This window comes from Geotrypetes seraphini, chromosome 1 (assembly GCF_902459505.1).
Source record: "Geotrypetes seraphini chromosome 1, aGeoSer1.1, whole genome shotgun sequence".
Taxonomy (NCBI): Eukaryota; Metazoa; Chordata; class Amphibia; order Gymnophiona; family Dermophiidae; genus Geotrypetes; species Geotrypetes seraphini.
In genome coordinates this window covers 203,627,189-203,643,689 of record NC_047084.1, presented here as the reverse complement: position 1 = coordinate 203,643,689, position 16,501 = coordinate 203,627,189, and the positions used below count along the sequence as shown (strand labels likewise).

Genomic DNA, 16,501 nt, shown 5'->3' with positions numbered 1-16,501 from the left:
TCTCATGATACACATGGTAGATGGGTAAGTGCTAAGCTTTCTATTTCCAATCATGCATTGCAAATTATTAACATCTATGCACCTAATATTGATTCTCCAGATTTCTTTCATAATATCGCCAACCATGTATTGCAGGATCCAGATACTCCCGTAATAATAGGGGGGGATTTTAACCTCATTTTGGACCCTAGTAGAGACCAGAAATCGCACGCCCCCTATAAAAAATCAAAATCATGGTATGCATTGCATGATATTATGACTCAGTTACTAACAGCGGAAGCTGGAGTGGCCCGCTTCCCCAATGCATACCTTTAACCTTAAATACCAATCCCAACCCTTTCACCAATAAAAACATAGACCTGAGTGGATAAACCTGGCCGCAGCACTGTTTATTGTAAAACATATTTAAATACAATTTACATATAGAAAACAACATAATAAACATCATTACATAACCTTTTGTCTAATTAAACCGCCACAATGGAACCCACCATTGTGACCCCTGATCCCGAGCTACCGGCATAGATGAATATGGCCCCCGACCCTGCCGTCTAAGCAAGGGTCCGAGGGGTGGCATGTCCCCACATGCCCCATTGTCCAGGGTCATCCGACCCATCGGCACGGCTCCCAGCCGGCCTACCACTCATCCCATGATGAGACCAGCCGCCAGTAGCTCGGGATACCGCCACAGGCCTGAAACTCGTTACAGGCCCCCCCAACAATGAACATAGCTGCGGTTAGAGGTCTAGCACTCGTTCACAACAAGAAGCAAAATCGTCTAACAATAGATCCCACCCGATGTCCGAGAGGTGCACTCTATCCCTGTAAAACAATCCAGAACAAGTGACATCAACCCAAGAGTGCTTAATCTGCAATCCCCCTCTAGCTTCCACCCACCGACCGATCTGACGGTTAACCTTGATTAGCCCTCTGGTCCACCTACGCGACACCAACCGCTTAGGGCGTGGTATAATGTCGGACCAAATGATCCGGGCAGCCGGAAACCAACCCCGAATCACCCCGAGATCATCAATTACTGTGTCAATTAAACATTTCCCGCTAAACGAGTCAACATCGTTGCCCCCAAGATGAAGCAGCAACAGATCCGGGCGCCGAGCACGATGTCGAAGGTCATCGAGAAGAGGCAACAGTTGATGCCACCGCATGCCTCGCTGACCCCACCACGAGACGTAGACTCCACACCGCTGAAGGCCCAAGTGCTGACCGCACGGCCTGACCACGGCACGCTCCCCCGCCCAATGGACAAAGGAGTGCCCGATGATCCACACCGACAGTACCCGCCGAACAGCATCTGCAAGGCAAAACTCAGCAGTCACGCACATCCCAACACCCAAAAAACCCAGGGGTTAGTAACAGAAAGCCATGCAGTGAACCAGTACAGCCCTCCCCCAATGCAAGTTCCCCCAACACCACTTAACTGTAACACCCATCAACTCAGTCCCCCCTACTGGGAACCAATCCGTCCAGAACCCGATGGACGAATATAACCGCGATAGGCAGCGGACGACCAACGGCCAATTTGTTGAATAGCTGCAGCAGGAACACCCGCCTCAAAAGCACTGGTAGCCGCACCAATGCGGAATGAGTGAGTGCCATAGCGCGTCGGGTCCTCACCACACCGATTCAGAGCCCGCCGCAAGACCGCCAAAAATTGATAACGCGTGAGCCTCGCCCCATCTGCATGTATCAACAAGGCCAGATCAAGATGAGGACGAACCGCCATATAGGCAGCCAGGGATAAGACAGGGCACGAAGAGCAACCCACCACACGGTGAAGAACCACCGTGCGTCCCCTGCCCAGCTGGTCCGTCTTAGAACGGGCAATGAAGAGGCGCACCGAACTCTGATCCACCTGAACTTGGCTAAACAGGAGCCCCCTAGAACCCGAGATGTCCGCTGGGTGAACTAGCAACTCCCCCACCCGCAAGGCTCCGTAAAAGGCCAACGAGAAAGCAGCATGGAACAAACAGGCCTCAAAGGCCGATCTCGCCACTACCGGCAATAATTCCAGAAGACGGGATAACAAGGCATGCGTTACCGGTAGCCGGGAGTCGGGCAGCTGCGGCGCCACCCGACCCCAGGCGGCCAGCATCCGACGGGGCAAAAAACCTGACGCAGGGCAGGACCAACCAAAGGCCCTACAAAAAAAAGCAAAGCCCGTTAAGTAGCCAGCCGCCGCGCTACGGGAATAGCCCTCGAGATGAGAACCGGCCAGGAAGTCAGCCAGCAAAACCTCAGATACAGGGCCCGGGACCCAACCCCGAGAGCGCAGGAATCCAAACACAGCCGAGAAACCCCGATTGTACCGGGTCCAAGTGGAAGGAGCTACCGACTGCTGCAACATTCGCCAGATCCGCTCACCACCAGGTTCCACAAACGCTCTGGCATCGGCGACCCTTCCGCCTTCGCTGCAGGGGCCAGCTCTCGAAACTGCAAGAATTGAAAACGAGAGAGAGCGTCAGCAAGCCTGTTCTGAACGCCTGGTACGTGACGAGCCCTAATGTACAAGTTAAGGCGTAAACAACGCAGAATAAGTTCTCGCATCACAGCATTCACCTGCAAACATCTGGCAGCCTGCCGATTCACAACTGCAACCACTCCCATGTTGTCACACCAGAAAACAACTCGCCTATTCCGCAACTTCTCCGGCCATAAGTAACACGCCACCAACAAGGGGAAAAGCTCCAGCAAGGTCACATTACGGGTAACGCCAGCCCGCCGCCAACTCTCCGGCCACGCCGCAGCGCACCAGTCTCCTTGACAATAAAGACCGAAACCCACACCACCGGCCGCATCCGATTGCAGGTCTAGATCTAAACTGGAAACGTCCGGGAACTGGATCGGGAGAGACCCATTAAAATGAGTGAGGAACAACGACCACATCTGCAAATCCGACCGGATCCCAGCTGTGATACGCACAAAGTGACGACGATCACGAACACCTGACGTCGCTGCCGCCAAACGACGGGAAAAAGCCCGACCCATAGGCAGGACCCGACAAGCAAAATTAAGGGACCCCAACAAAGACTGAACGACCCGCAGCGTAGGCTTTCGAGTACCCCGTACCAAGTTGATCAGAGACAGCAACTGACGTACCTTGCACTGAGGAAGCCGAGTCACCATGGACAGCGAGTCGATCTCAATGCCCAAAAAGGTGAGAGAGGAAGTAGGCCCCTCAGATTTATCCGCAGCTAATGGGACTCCAAATTCCGCAGCCAGGCGCTCAAACGTAGTCTTAAGCAGTTCACAATCTTCCGAACCCGCCCCCCCTACGAAAAGAAAATCATCTAAATAGTGAACTACCGACACCTTCCCCGCTCGCCGCACAGTAACCCAATGGAGGAACGAACTAAATAACTCGAAAAAGGCGCATGATATCGAGCAACCCATCGGCAGACACCTATCAAAATAGAATGCACCTTCGAACCGAAACCCCAGTAAAGGATAGGAAGACGGATGAACCGGTAGCAACCGGAAGGCCGATTCAATGTCAACTTTAGCTAACAAGGCTCCACGGCCAGCAATGCGCACCAACTGTAAAGCACTATCGAAAGAAGCATATCGAACCGAACAGATGTCACGAGGAATGCCATCGTTCACTGAGTGCCCCACAGGTCTGGATAAATTATGGATCAAATGGTATTTACCAGGCTCCTTTTTAGGAATGATCGCTAACGGTGACAACACCATCACCGGGAAAGGGCGCTCCCGAAAGGGACCCGCAACCCGCCCCCTGTCGAGTTCCTCACGCAACTTCCGCCGCACCACCTCCCGCAACTGAGATACAGAAGACGCGTTAGAAGCCTGCACATTAGATTGAGGCATCAAACAAGGAATTACAAAACCCTCGCGGAATCCCTTAGCTAAAACCCCCGCCGCCCTAACATCCCTGTATTGGTCCAACCAAGGCTGCATGGCATCCACCCGGACCGGAGTGGGCAACCCCTGATCCCCCAAGTCACTTGGCTGGGGCGGAAGGCGCCCCAACTCCTCTCTTGGGGCATTTGAGCGCCGAGTGCGCTTGCCCACACGAGGAACAGGCATGACGGAAGCGGCATTCTGGAAAGGAACAGGACGATTTATTAAATAGCCAACAGACGCCTGGGCCACCCCCCGCCCCAGGACCTCCCGGGGGACGAAAGGAACGAGCTCCCACAGGGAATGGAGACCCCGGCTTACCAGAAGCACTCGGACCAGACCCACCGGGTTTCGCCATATGCGTCAACCACAAATTGATGTCTTGCGTGCCCCAAGACATGTGCCTGTTCTCCTCCATCTTATCCCGAAACGCTTCATCATAATTAAGCCACGCCCACCCACCGAACCGCTGATAAGCATCCAGAATAGAGTCCCCATAGGCCAGCAGAAGACCATAGTCCTGAGGACGCTCTCGCCCCCAGACACTGGCTAACCTCAGGAACGCCCGCGTCCAGTTCAAGACATTGCGAGACACCAACCCCACCTTCGGCTTCCCTGCCGCCTTCTTAGTTTTCTTCTTACGTCCGCGCACCCGGCCCTCTAAAAGCTGAAAAACATCAATACAAGCACGCTTCCTAATCTTACGACGCAGGGACCGCGGAACCTTTTCCCACAATTCCGACAGCGCCACGAGGGCAGGGGCCCCGCGATCGGCGCCTTCCTGCGCTTGCCCCGCACCCGCAACCCGCCTCAGTGACTCCGACGAAGAAGACGACGTCGAAGAAGAAGAAGAAGAGGTTAAAGAAGACGAAGAGGACGAAGAAGAAGCCCTAGTCCTACGGCCCTTCTTACCCTTCCCCTTCCCCTTTCCCCTCCCCTTCCTCCCTTTGCCCCCACACCCAGCCACAAGGGCTATGTTACCCGTGGTCCTGTCGCTGTCAGTCCTGCGTCCAGCAACCTCCGCTCCAGGAGTGGCGCCTTCCGAAGCTACCACCATCGCCGAACTTCCACGATCTACTCGCTCCGGCTCCTCGACTCTCAGCTGATGAGCAGCAGCCTGTCCGGTGCTCGATACGTTCGCCGCAGACGATCCGGCACTGCTCTCCCGTCCAGCGATGACATCCTGGGGGAAAAAATCCAAAGAGGGGCCAGCAACCTGCACGGTATGAGGGTATGTTAGCCCCAGATTCCTAGCCCCCGGCTGTTGCTCACCCATCCCCTCAAAACCCCGCGGGCCACCACCTACCATAGCCCCAGCGCCCCAAGGCGGAGGCAGAACAGCTCCAGGAAGCGGAGGCGGACCCAATGCCCATGGAACAGAACCCCAAGGAGCCCCCCAAGGCCCCGACAACCAAGGCGGCCACCAACCAGGGGAGCTGACCGGGAACCCCTGGCCCGTCCCCGACGTAGATGGAAGGACCGAAGGATCAAATAACCCCCCGGCCAAAGATTCTCCCCCCCTAATGGAAGAAGCCGCCTCCCCCCCTGTTCTAAACCTGATCTATCTCCGACCATCCCGACGGCATCCAGCCCAGCCACCGGCAAGCTGGATGCTGCAGGAACCCCATCAGAAGGAGGGCACCTAACCCCCCCGAAGGCCCCCGCTGGAGTTACCCGCAACCCGGCCCCACCCTGAGACGCCCCACGGCTCCTCCCCCTGACAACCGGCCTCCTGCCACCGCCCCTGCGGGTCGACCCCGCGCCACTAGACAGAGCCGGCACCACCCCTGCAACCTCTAGCGCTATCGCCGTTCGGGCTGCCGAACGGGAGCGCCTTGGAGGCAACGATCTACCCCCCCCCCGCCGCATTACTCACCGGCTCCGGGTCCGCCTCATCTAAGGAGTCTCCGGCCATAAGAGACAGCTCGCAGGGATCCAGGGAGTCTTCGACGCACCGAGCAGCCATCTCCTGCTAACCAGCCACCGCACCACAAAGCTGAAACGACACGTGGTAGGCCTCAGACCGCCCGACTCCGCCAATATCCGAAAGCTGCCTCGGAGGACCGGAAACCGTTACGGTCCTCCGAGCCTACAGCTTATATACCCCCCCACCCTACCCCACCCTGCGGCCCCAATTTAACCTTATAGGAGGTCCTTCCCACATTGTGAAAGACCTCCTTCCCTCTTTAAAATTTTCCTATCCCCCTCCTCCTATCCGCCCCCCCCCCCCGACGGACGGCAAACGCAGGCCACCCAGCTCCGCGTTAGAGCCGCCCGTCGAGACAGGCTCTCGGGCTTTTTAAACTAACAGGTCCTTGGAGAATCCACCATAGGGATGATGAACAATTTACATTCTTTTCTGCCCCCAATGCCACATACTCCAGGATTGATTATTTCCTTGTCAGCACATCTATCTTAACACACATTCTTTCATCTGACATTCACTCCATAACTGTTTCAGATCATGCTGCCATTACAATGAATTGCACACATTTCTCCCTAGAACCTCGCAGTAAGCAATGGCGGTTTAATTCATCACTCCTTGCTGAGGACCATTTTTCGGATTGCATTAGTGCTGCCATTGAAGAATTTTTCAAATTCAACATTCCCACACATACTAATTGGATTGTTACCTGGGACGCCTTTAAGGCATTTATTCGTGGCACTATTATTCAATTCTCAGCCAAACTTCATTCTTCTCAGAAAACTGCACAACGGGATCTGGAATCCCGCATTCGTTTGGCTGAGTCCTTCCATATCTCTGATACATCTAATATACAAGCTCTAACTGATCTTCGCAATCTTAAATTGCAATACAACTCTCTTTTAAGCTCCTCTGCTGCCAACTCTGTTTTTGTTCAGGCATCCACATATTACGCCGACAATAATAAACCGGGTCATCTACTTGCAAACTATCTGAAAAAATCTCAAGATAAGATTACCATATCTTCTATTAAAGATGTATCTGGGCAGTTATCTAGACTATTCCTCCATCTCTTCTGCCTTCCATGATTTTTATCAACAACTATATTCATCAGAAACCTCCCAGTCTATTCCTCAGCTTACCTCATTTTTATCTTTTCCCCATCCTTCACTCTTGCCTACCGAGACGTCTCCTCTCTCCTCTTCCTTCTCTGCTCAGGAACTCCTGGACGCCATTAACTCCCTAAATTCGAATAAATCACCAGGCCCCGATGGCATTACTGTTGAGTTTTACAAGGCCTTTCTTCCCACTCTGCTTCCACATTTGCTATCTTTCTTTCAGTTTCTCTGCAATCAGGGCGATTCCTCAGGCTCCTTTACAGAGGCTACCCTTATTGTGTTTCCCAAACCCGGCAAAGACCCCCAAGATGTCAAAAACTATAGACCTATCTAATTAATGTGGATGCTAAAATCTTTGCTAAAATTCTTGCTACCCGGCTCCAATCTGTTCTTCCATCTCTTATCTCCCCTGATCAATCTGGCTTTATCCATAACCGATACTCCTCCAATAATACCCGCCTTTTGTCACATATCATCCACCACACTACATCTAATCCAGACAGACTCTTGATTATGGCCCTCGATGCCGAAAAGGCCTTTGATCGCCTAGAATGGCATTTTCTTTTTCATATTCTCCGTTGGTATGGATTCCCAGATCCTTTTATTGATATGATCAAAGTTCTATATTCCCACCCGACGACTCGGATTATGATTAATGGCCGTACCTCGCAACCTTTCTATCCATCCTGTGGCACCAGACAAGGATGTCCCCTATCCCCATTACTTTTTAATCTCGCCCTGGAGCCATTATTAGCGGCTATCAGACACGACCATAGAATTAAAAGCTTCCAGTCTGACCAATTTTCCGTTAAACTCTCGGCCTATGCGGACGATATCCTGCGCTACTTCACCCCGGACTCTCTTTCTCCTGTTCTTGAACAAATTAGACAGTACTCAGCCATATCTGGCTATAAACTAAACATCACTAAATCAGAAATACTTCCGCTAAATTGCATCGATGTCCAAACTGATGCAATTAACTCTGGCTTCATATGGTCCCCTACCAAAATTAAATACCTTGGTTTATTCTTTGGTCCTACTCTCGAATCCACATTGAAACTTAATTCTGATTTCATCTTCTCTATCATTCACACTTGTACTTCCAAATGGTCCCCCCTCAACCTCTCCTGGTGGGGCAGACTTTCTACAATACGAATGATGATAACTCCCAAAATAAATTATGTTCTCAGTATGCTCCCATGTCTTTTTTCTCCCTCCGTCTATTCTCGTATTGAGCGTCTCCTTTCTTCCTTCTTGTGGCACAACAAACAGCCCCGGATTGCCTTGCGTAAATTAAAGTGTCCTCGGGACCAGGGAGGTGTCAACTTCCCTAGCTTTCGGGAATACCATTATGCTTTTCTATTATCTCAAGGCTCCCTATGGTCTAATCTTTTCCTCATAAGCACACCGCCCACGTGGTTATCCTTAGAGCATTCTTTACTTGATCCGTACATCATGCAACATGCTCCTGCCATTCCTCTGCCTTCAGAGGCCAAACGCAATCCGATTTTACATAGTACTTGGCAGACACTTAACCATATTGACTCCATCTCAGAGAACAAATTAGCTGATTCACTAGCGGCACCTATTTGGCATAATCCCAAAATTAAAATTGACAATTCCGTGGTACTTTGGAAATCTTGGCAACAGCAAGGTCTCTGGACTATTGCGCATCTTATCAACGCGAATAAATGCATTACCTTCTCGGACATTATGGCAAAATTCCATATCCCTCCCACCCAATATTTTAATTGGATTCAGCTGCATCATTGTCTTACTGCGAGGTTCTCATCTCCCGCATCCTTGCATACTACTCCTGACCTCCACTCAAAGATACAACTTTTCTCTGCTTCCAAAGGTCAATCTTCCAATTGGTACAAGTATATGCAGGCAAAATCATATCCTTTCCTCGTCGAATCCATCTCTAAATGGGATCCGATGTTGCAATCCCCTATTACCAAGCAATTATGGTTGGCGTTATGGCCCAGATTATTTAAATCTCTTCACTCAGCCTCTCATAGACAAACAGCTCTTTTCCTCTATCATAGAGCCTTCTGGACTCCTATTAAATCAGCCAAAATAATGAAGTCCTCAGTTAACTCTTGCTGGTCTTGCAAAGCATCTGAAGGCTCCTTGCGGCATATGCTCTATGATTGCCCCCATTTGCAGATTTTCTGGAATTCGATCTGGCACACGATTTCTAAAATTTTCTCTATCATTGATCCTTTCTCATTTGATATTTTGATTCTGGATTCCTCGGCACTCACTGCCCATCTATCTGTGTATCATGACCGCCTTTTGACCCTTTTATTAATTCTAGCCATTCAACTTATTTTACATAATTGGAAAGATTTTATGAAATTAGATTATAACCAATGGTGGAATTCAATGTGCCTCCACAATAAATTTGAACGACATATGGCTGACCGCAATAAATCTAGAGCGACTTTTGATAAAACTTGGTCGATTCTGGCAAACATCAGCACTTAGACCCTTGACCATAATCCGGATCATTTACCTATAGTATTCTGGTTTGATCTTTCCTTTATTTTCTCTTTATTTTATTTCATACTATTTTGTCATTGTCTGCTGACGATATACAGTCACACGTGTACTGTTTTAGCGTGGACTATATTGTATCTTATCTCTCTCGATTTACTCCCTTCACTTTCCCATACGAAATCTGTTCCTCGTTCTTATATGCTTTTATGATGTGCATACTAACATGATTGATATACTGTTTACTGTTCATTTATCTTGTTAGGTCACTTGTTGCCACTTCTTATTATGTAATTGGATATACTGGATGGGTGTCATCACCCGGTTTATAACCTGTGCTTCCTTGGAAGCTCTTCTTTTTTGTACTTATGTTTTTTTTATGTTTTCCAAAAACCAATAAAATTTATTTTGAACTAAAAAAAAAACAACCTCAGTTTTAGAGTAATGCGGTTTTCAAGGGTTTTGCAAGACGAGTAAAACATTCTCACAAATCTTGTCTCGCAAACCGAGCATTGACTCGATTTGCAAGCACTCCCCCATCCCCCAAGAACCAGCATCAGCATTAACACTGGCCACCCTCCAATCTTCAGGTACTACAGACGATTTTAGCAACAGATTACAAATCACTAACATAAGAACATAAGCAGTGCCTCCGCCGGGTCAGACCATAGGTCCATCCTGCCCAGCAGTCCGCTCCCGCGGCGGCCCAAACAGGTCACGACCTGTCTGAATCTCCAGAAGGGGTCCCCTTGCCACCTTGGTTTCCCATTTAAGTCCTTGCTTCCCATCGAAGTCCTAACCCTCCGGTCTTGCACATGCACGACCTGGTTGGGTTTCTATACTTATTACCTGGTTAGCTTTCTATACCTGTGATACATCCCAGCACCTCTCTCAGTATCCCACGATCCCTTTATCCCTCAGGAATCCGTCCAATCCCTGTTTGAATCCTTGTACCATACTCTGCCTGATCACTTCCTCCGGTAGCGCATTCCAAGTGTCCACGACCCTTTGGGTGAAAAAATCTTCCTTGCATTTGTTTTGAACCTATCTCCCTTCAGTTTCTCCGAATGCCCCCTCGTACCTGTTGTCCCCTTCAGTCTGAAGAATCTGTCCCTATCCACCCTCTCCATGCCCCTCATGATCTTGAAGGTCTCTATCATATCTCCCCTGAGCCTCCTTTTTTCCAGAGAGAAGAGCCCCAGCCTATCCAACCTCTCGGCGTATGGGCAGTGTTCCAGCCCTCTTACCAGTTTGGTTGCTCTCCTTTGGACTCTCTCAAGTACCGCCATGTTCTTCTTGAGGTACGGCGACCAATATTGAACGCAGTATTCCAGATGTGGACGCACCATCGCTCGATACAATGGCATGATGACTTCCCGTGTCCTGGTTGTTATGCCCCTCTTTATGATGCCCAGCATCCTGTTGGCTTTTTTCGAGGCTGCTGCGCACTGTGCAGATGGCTTCAGTGATGCATCCACCAGCACACCCAAGTCCCTCTCAAGACCGCTGTCTCCCAACAATGCCCCCCCCAATTTGTAGTTGAACAACGGATTTTTTTCCCCTATATGCATGACCTTACATTTTTCCACGTTAAAGCGCATTTGCCATTTGTTTGCCCAGTCTTCCAGCTTGTCCAGGTCCCTTTGCAGGTCCTCACACTCCTCCCTGGACCTAACTCTGCCGCACAGTTTGGTATCGTCTGCAAATGTTATAACAGATCAACAATTTCATGTTTGAGTTCATTCAGTACCCTAGGATGTATAGCATCCGGTTCAGGTGATTTATCACTATTTTAACTTGTCAATTTGGCTTAGTATGTCTTCCAGGTTCCACAAGATTTCTTTTAATTCCTCCGCCTCATTATCCTTGAAAATCATTTCCGGTTCTGGAAGATTTCTTACATGTTCTTCCGTAAAGATCGAAGCAAAGAATTCATTCAGTCTCTCTGCTATGGCCTTATCCTCCCTGAGCACACCTTTTACTCCTTGATCATACAATGGTCCCACAGATTCCCTCACAGGATTTCTGCTTTTGATGTACCTAGAAAAAATTGTTACTATGAGTTTTGCCTCTTTTGCAAGTTGTTCTTCATATTCTTGTTTAGCTTTCTTTATGAATCTTTTGCATTTAACTTGCTAATGCTTATGTCTCTTCTTATTTTCTTCATTGGGATCCTTTTTTCCATTCTTTAAATGTTTTCTTGGCTTTAATAGCCTCTTTCACTTCACATTTTAACCATGCCTGGTCTCGTTTTCTCTTCTTTCCACCTTTGTTAATACATCTGGTCTGGGCTTCCACAATGGTATTTTAAACAACATCCACAACTGGTTTACACTTCTGACCTTTGCCATAGACCCTTTTAGCTACTTTTTAACCATTTTCCTCATTTTATCATAGTTGTCCTTGTGAAAATTAAATGCTGCTACAGCAGATTTCTTTAGCAACGTCAATTCAGTTATCAGCTCAAATTTGATCATGTTATGATCATTATACAGTTCCAATACAGTTACCTCCCATACTATGACCAAATCTAAAATAGCTCCCCCTCTTGTCAGTTCCTGGACCAGTTGCTGCAAGAAGCAGTCATTTATGACATCTAGGAATTTTACCTCCATAGCACTCCCTGATGTAAAATTTATCCAGTCAATGTTAGGGTAGTTGAAATAACACAATCACTAGGGAAAAGGACATATATAATCGCTCCAAATCAAAATTATGTCCTAAATGGAATAAGCAGGAACCCCTGAGACACTGCAAGGCCACAGAACCTACCCCAACTCACACGAGCTATCACACACAACCCAATCATTCACAAAAGAAAAAGCAAATGGAGAAAAAGCCTCAGTTTAGCTTCATCTGGCAAATAACTCCACTTTTTTTTTTTTATAGAAATAAACAAGGGATGAAAACACTTGCACACGTGTGGTAGATAATCAATGGTGGAAAAACAGGCACTGCAGCAGCCCTCAGAGAAAACCACTCATATGAAAAAAGCAAGCCAAAATCAGAGACAACTTGTGTGGGGAAATCTGCACATCAACAAAAAGTCACCAACAGTTTCCACATTACTTAATGTGGAATTACTTAATGCCAGCTTTCCTAATCTCGGAAAACATTTTTTCATCTGTCTGCTCATTCTGTCCTTTCTGTCATTTCTTCCTTTCACACATGGAATTTCTATCCATATGGATTCCATACTGCTATGTCGTGCAGAATGTTTATTTTGATTTAATTCCTTCTTTAATAGCGCAACCCCCTTCCAATCTGATCTACTCTTGTCATTGCGATAGTATCACTCTGTTAGGGGACAGACTCCTGCTATTTTGTATATGAGTAGGATAGGAAAGAATATTGTAATTGAAATTACCTGTTATTGTACTTTTGGCCAATTTGCCAGTATAATCCCACCTTTATATTTCTTCCCTTCATACATGGAATTTCTATCCATATTGATTCCACACTGTCATGCAGAATGTTTATTTTATTTAATTCTCTTTAACATATAGCGCAAACCCCCCTCCCCGCCATTTTATCTAAAACAAACTGGTGATTATGGTAGACCCATTCAAATTAAACACAAATAAAATTTCCCACTGACTGTATCACGTAGGAATTTTGAGAAACACGATGGTATAACATGCTTTAATGCACAAGGTTTCTGATACACTGTGATAGTTCGCCATGGATAAAAGTGTGTTTCTGCTGCATCTCGTTGCAGTGTCCAACAATAGTCAGCCAGCATCCATTGATTCCAGTTGCCCTGATATCTTTTCTCCTTAGTGGTGATATCCTGGTGAAACCTTTTGCCATGTTCGTCACCGACTGCACCAAGATTTGCGGGAAAGAAATTCAAGTGTGAATATAGAAAGTGCATCTTCAATGACATGTTGCACTTCATGGTTTTGTATACTCTAAGAAGTTTGTCAACCATTTGAATATAGTTTGGTGTTCTGTAATTGCCAAGAAAATTCTCAACAGCCTTGAATGCTTCCAGGTGATTTTCTCTGGCCCGATTAACAGATCTTCAAATCCGTGAGAACTGGTGGCAGCCATTCAACGAGCAGCTCAGCGCCAGGCAGGAGCACAAAAAGCTCACTCCTGCACGGTACACCACTGGACCGCAAGAACCCGAAGCAACCATTCAGAGGGCTTAGTGTGGGACAAGAGCGCAGAAAACTCGCGCCTGCCCGGTACACTACTGGACCACCAGGGATTCAAAAAGGTATGAAGGGGGAGGCAGGAGGGAGGTAAAAAATTGTCAGAGTCGTCCGGGACAGGAGACGAGAGGGATCCCTCCTGTCCCAGCCCACCAGCTCATATGGCAGGCCTGGCATAGGCCTGCAACAAGTCCAGGAGGGGCACCAACCCAAATATAAGATTAAACCCCCATTTTAGGGCCATTTTTTGGCCCAAAAATCTCATCTTATATTCAAGTGTATATGGTATATTCGCACATATTGATGATTTCATCTGATAAGTACAGTGTGGATGCTATCTAGCATTCTATAGCTTTAAGAAGCCTTTGGCAGCATCCCACCATTCATGAGCTAGTGCCTTTCTGCCCAGCTTGAGCATACAGCACCAGCAGTATAATATTAAAGCTAAAACACAACTCCATGGTGAGGTGGGAAGGAATGTGAGAATGAGTCCTGCTGTCCTTAAAGAACATTTGCTACAGGTGAGTAACTTCGCTTTACATACAATGGAGGCTGACCTTACATGAACTCCAACACAGCCATGGCTCTAACATTGTAAACTGTGACATGACCCTCCAGAGTCAGCCCAGCTTGTGCATAAGTGAAAGAGATGTAGTCTGCTAGCCAGTTTGATAAAGTGCATTTACCGACAACTACCCCCATCCTGTTTGGATCAAAGGAAACAAAAATCTGGGTGGACTATCTATGAGCTTTAATCCGGTCACTTGTAGTTCAAGATGTGCAGTGCACTTTCATAGGATGGGCATGAGATTTTGGAAAAAGTATTAGAAGGACAACTGACTGGTTAACATGGAACTCTGACATCAGCTTAGGATGCATGCGGACAACTATTCTGTTATGGTGAAATTTTGTACAAGGTGGATCAGCTACTAGGGACTGCAGCTTACTGACTCTGCAAGCTAAAGCAATCACCACCAAAAACAAGATTTCCTGGGTCAAATACTTCTGATGATAGAAATCAGTCTGCCCATCCACAGTAACCAAGAGATCCCAGATTCAAAGAGGTATAGAAATTTTTGTGTAGGACAAGAGAGGATCTAGGGCCTTGTCATCACACCAGACAGCAAAACTCTTCCACTTAAAAGCAGTGGTCTCAAACCCAAACCCTTTGCAGGGCCACATTTTGGATTTGTAGGTACTTGGAGGGCCTCAGAAAAAAGAGTATAGACAGCTCACCAGGTCGTGCAGGTGCAAGGCCGGAGGGTTAGGACATTGATGGGAAGATAGGACTTCGATGAGAAACCTAGGGGGCAAGGGGGCCCCTTCTGGTGATTAAGGCAGGTCATGACCTGTTGGGCCGCCGCGGGGGCGGACTGCTGGGCGGGATGGACCTCTGGTCTGACCCGGCAGAGGCACTGCTTATGTTCTTATGTTATGTTATGTTCTTATTAAAGAAATGACAATTTTGCATGAGGTAAAACTCTTTATAGTTTATAAATTTTTCCTTTTGGCTAAGTCTTAATAATACTATTGCAATTTATAGCTAAAGAGACATAGGATCAAGAAACTGTTTCATTTTACTTTTGTGATAATGATAAACATACCAAGGGACTCAAAATAGTATCTGGGGGGGCCGCATGTGGCTCCCGGGCCGCAAGTTTGAGACCACTGACTTAAAAGCATAACACCTCATGGTTGAATCTTTCCTGGAAGCCATCAGGATCTTGGAGACATCTACAGGCAGTTGCAGAGATGCAAATTCCTCACTCTCAACCACCAGGCCATGAGGGTCAGGGACTTGAGGATGGGATGCCGAAGAGACCCCCTTAGTCTATCATGGATTGTTCCCTTAATGATAAAACTCCATCATAGTTAATGTTAAAATCATCTAATGCCATAAGATTAGGTATAATCATATAACAGTCACTCACTAATAAAATTCAATAACTTCTCCAATCCTCTGCAGTGGGAACAAGTTAAGGAACAAACTCTGAACCCAGTTTCAGCTTGAAAAAAATACCCTCACATCCAGGAACAGTCCTGGTGCTGGAAAACATATCCAGCCATGTTTGTTGTTCATATCACTCATTCTTGCCAAATAGGGAGATACGAAAGAAGGGCGGGTAGCGAGTATTGTGATCAGGGCTATAGTAGGAGAGAGAACATAAGAACATAAGAAACGCCTTCACCGGATCAGACCGAGGTCCATCTAGTCTGGTGCTCCGCACACGCGGTGGCCCATTTAGGTACTCCTTTTTGGAGACCCGACTTTACCGTATCCTTCAATATGATATGCAAGAAGGTGTGCGTCCAACTTGTGTTTGAATCCCAGTACAGTAGTCTCCGCCACAACCTCCTCTGGGAGTACATTCCAAGCACCCACCACCCGCTGTGTGAAACAGAATTTCCTGGCATTTGTCCTGAACCTGCTGCCACTCAGTTTCAGGCTATGACCTCTTGTCTGTGTCACATCCGAAAATGTTAGCAATGCTGCTTCTTGGTCTATTTTATCAAATCCTTTTAATATTTTAAAAGTCTCTATCAAATCCCCTCTCAGTCTTCTCTTCTCGAGGGTAAACAGTCCCAGTTTCCTCAGTCGCTCTTTGTAGCACAAATTTTCCATTTCTTTGACAAGTTTCATGGCTCGCCTCTGCACTTTCTCCAACAGAGTTATATCTCTCTTGAGGTATGGAGACCAATGTTGGACACAATATTCTTAGTGCGGTCTAACCATCGTTCTATAAAGTGGCATTATGACTTCTTCCGATCAACTCGTGATCCCCTTCTTAATTATACCTAGCATCCTGTTTGCTTTTTTCGCCGCTGCCGCACATTGTGCCGATGGCTTTAGGGTACTATCAATCAGTACCCCTAAATCACTTTCTTGTTCGCATTCTGCTAATGTCACCCCCAACATCTTATAC

General features: G+C 47.5%; 1 protein-coding gene across 2 annotated transcripts in view; it reads right to left on the bottom strand.

Moving 5' to 3' along the window:
• MTMR7 (myotubularin related protein 7) overlaps positions 1-16,501 on the bottom strand; it is a 193,068-nt gene that overhangs the window by 83,493 nt on the left and 93,074 nt on the right. The gene's annotated exons all lie outside the window — the stretch shown is intronic.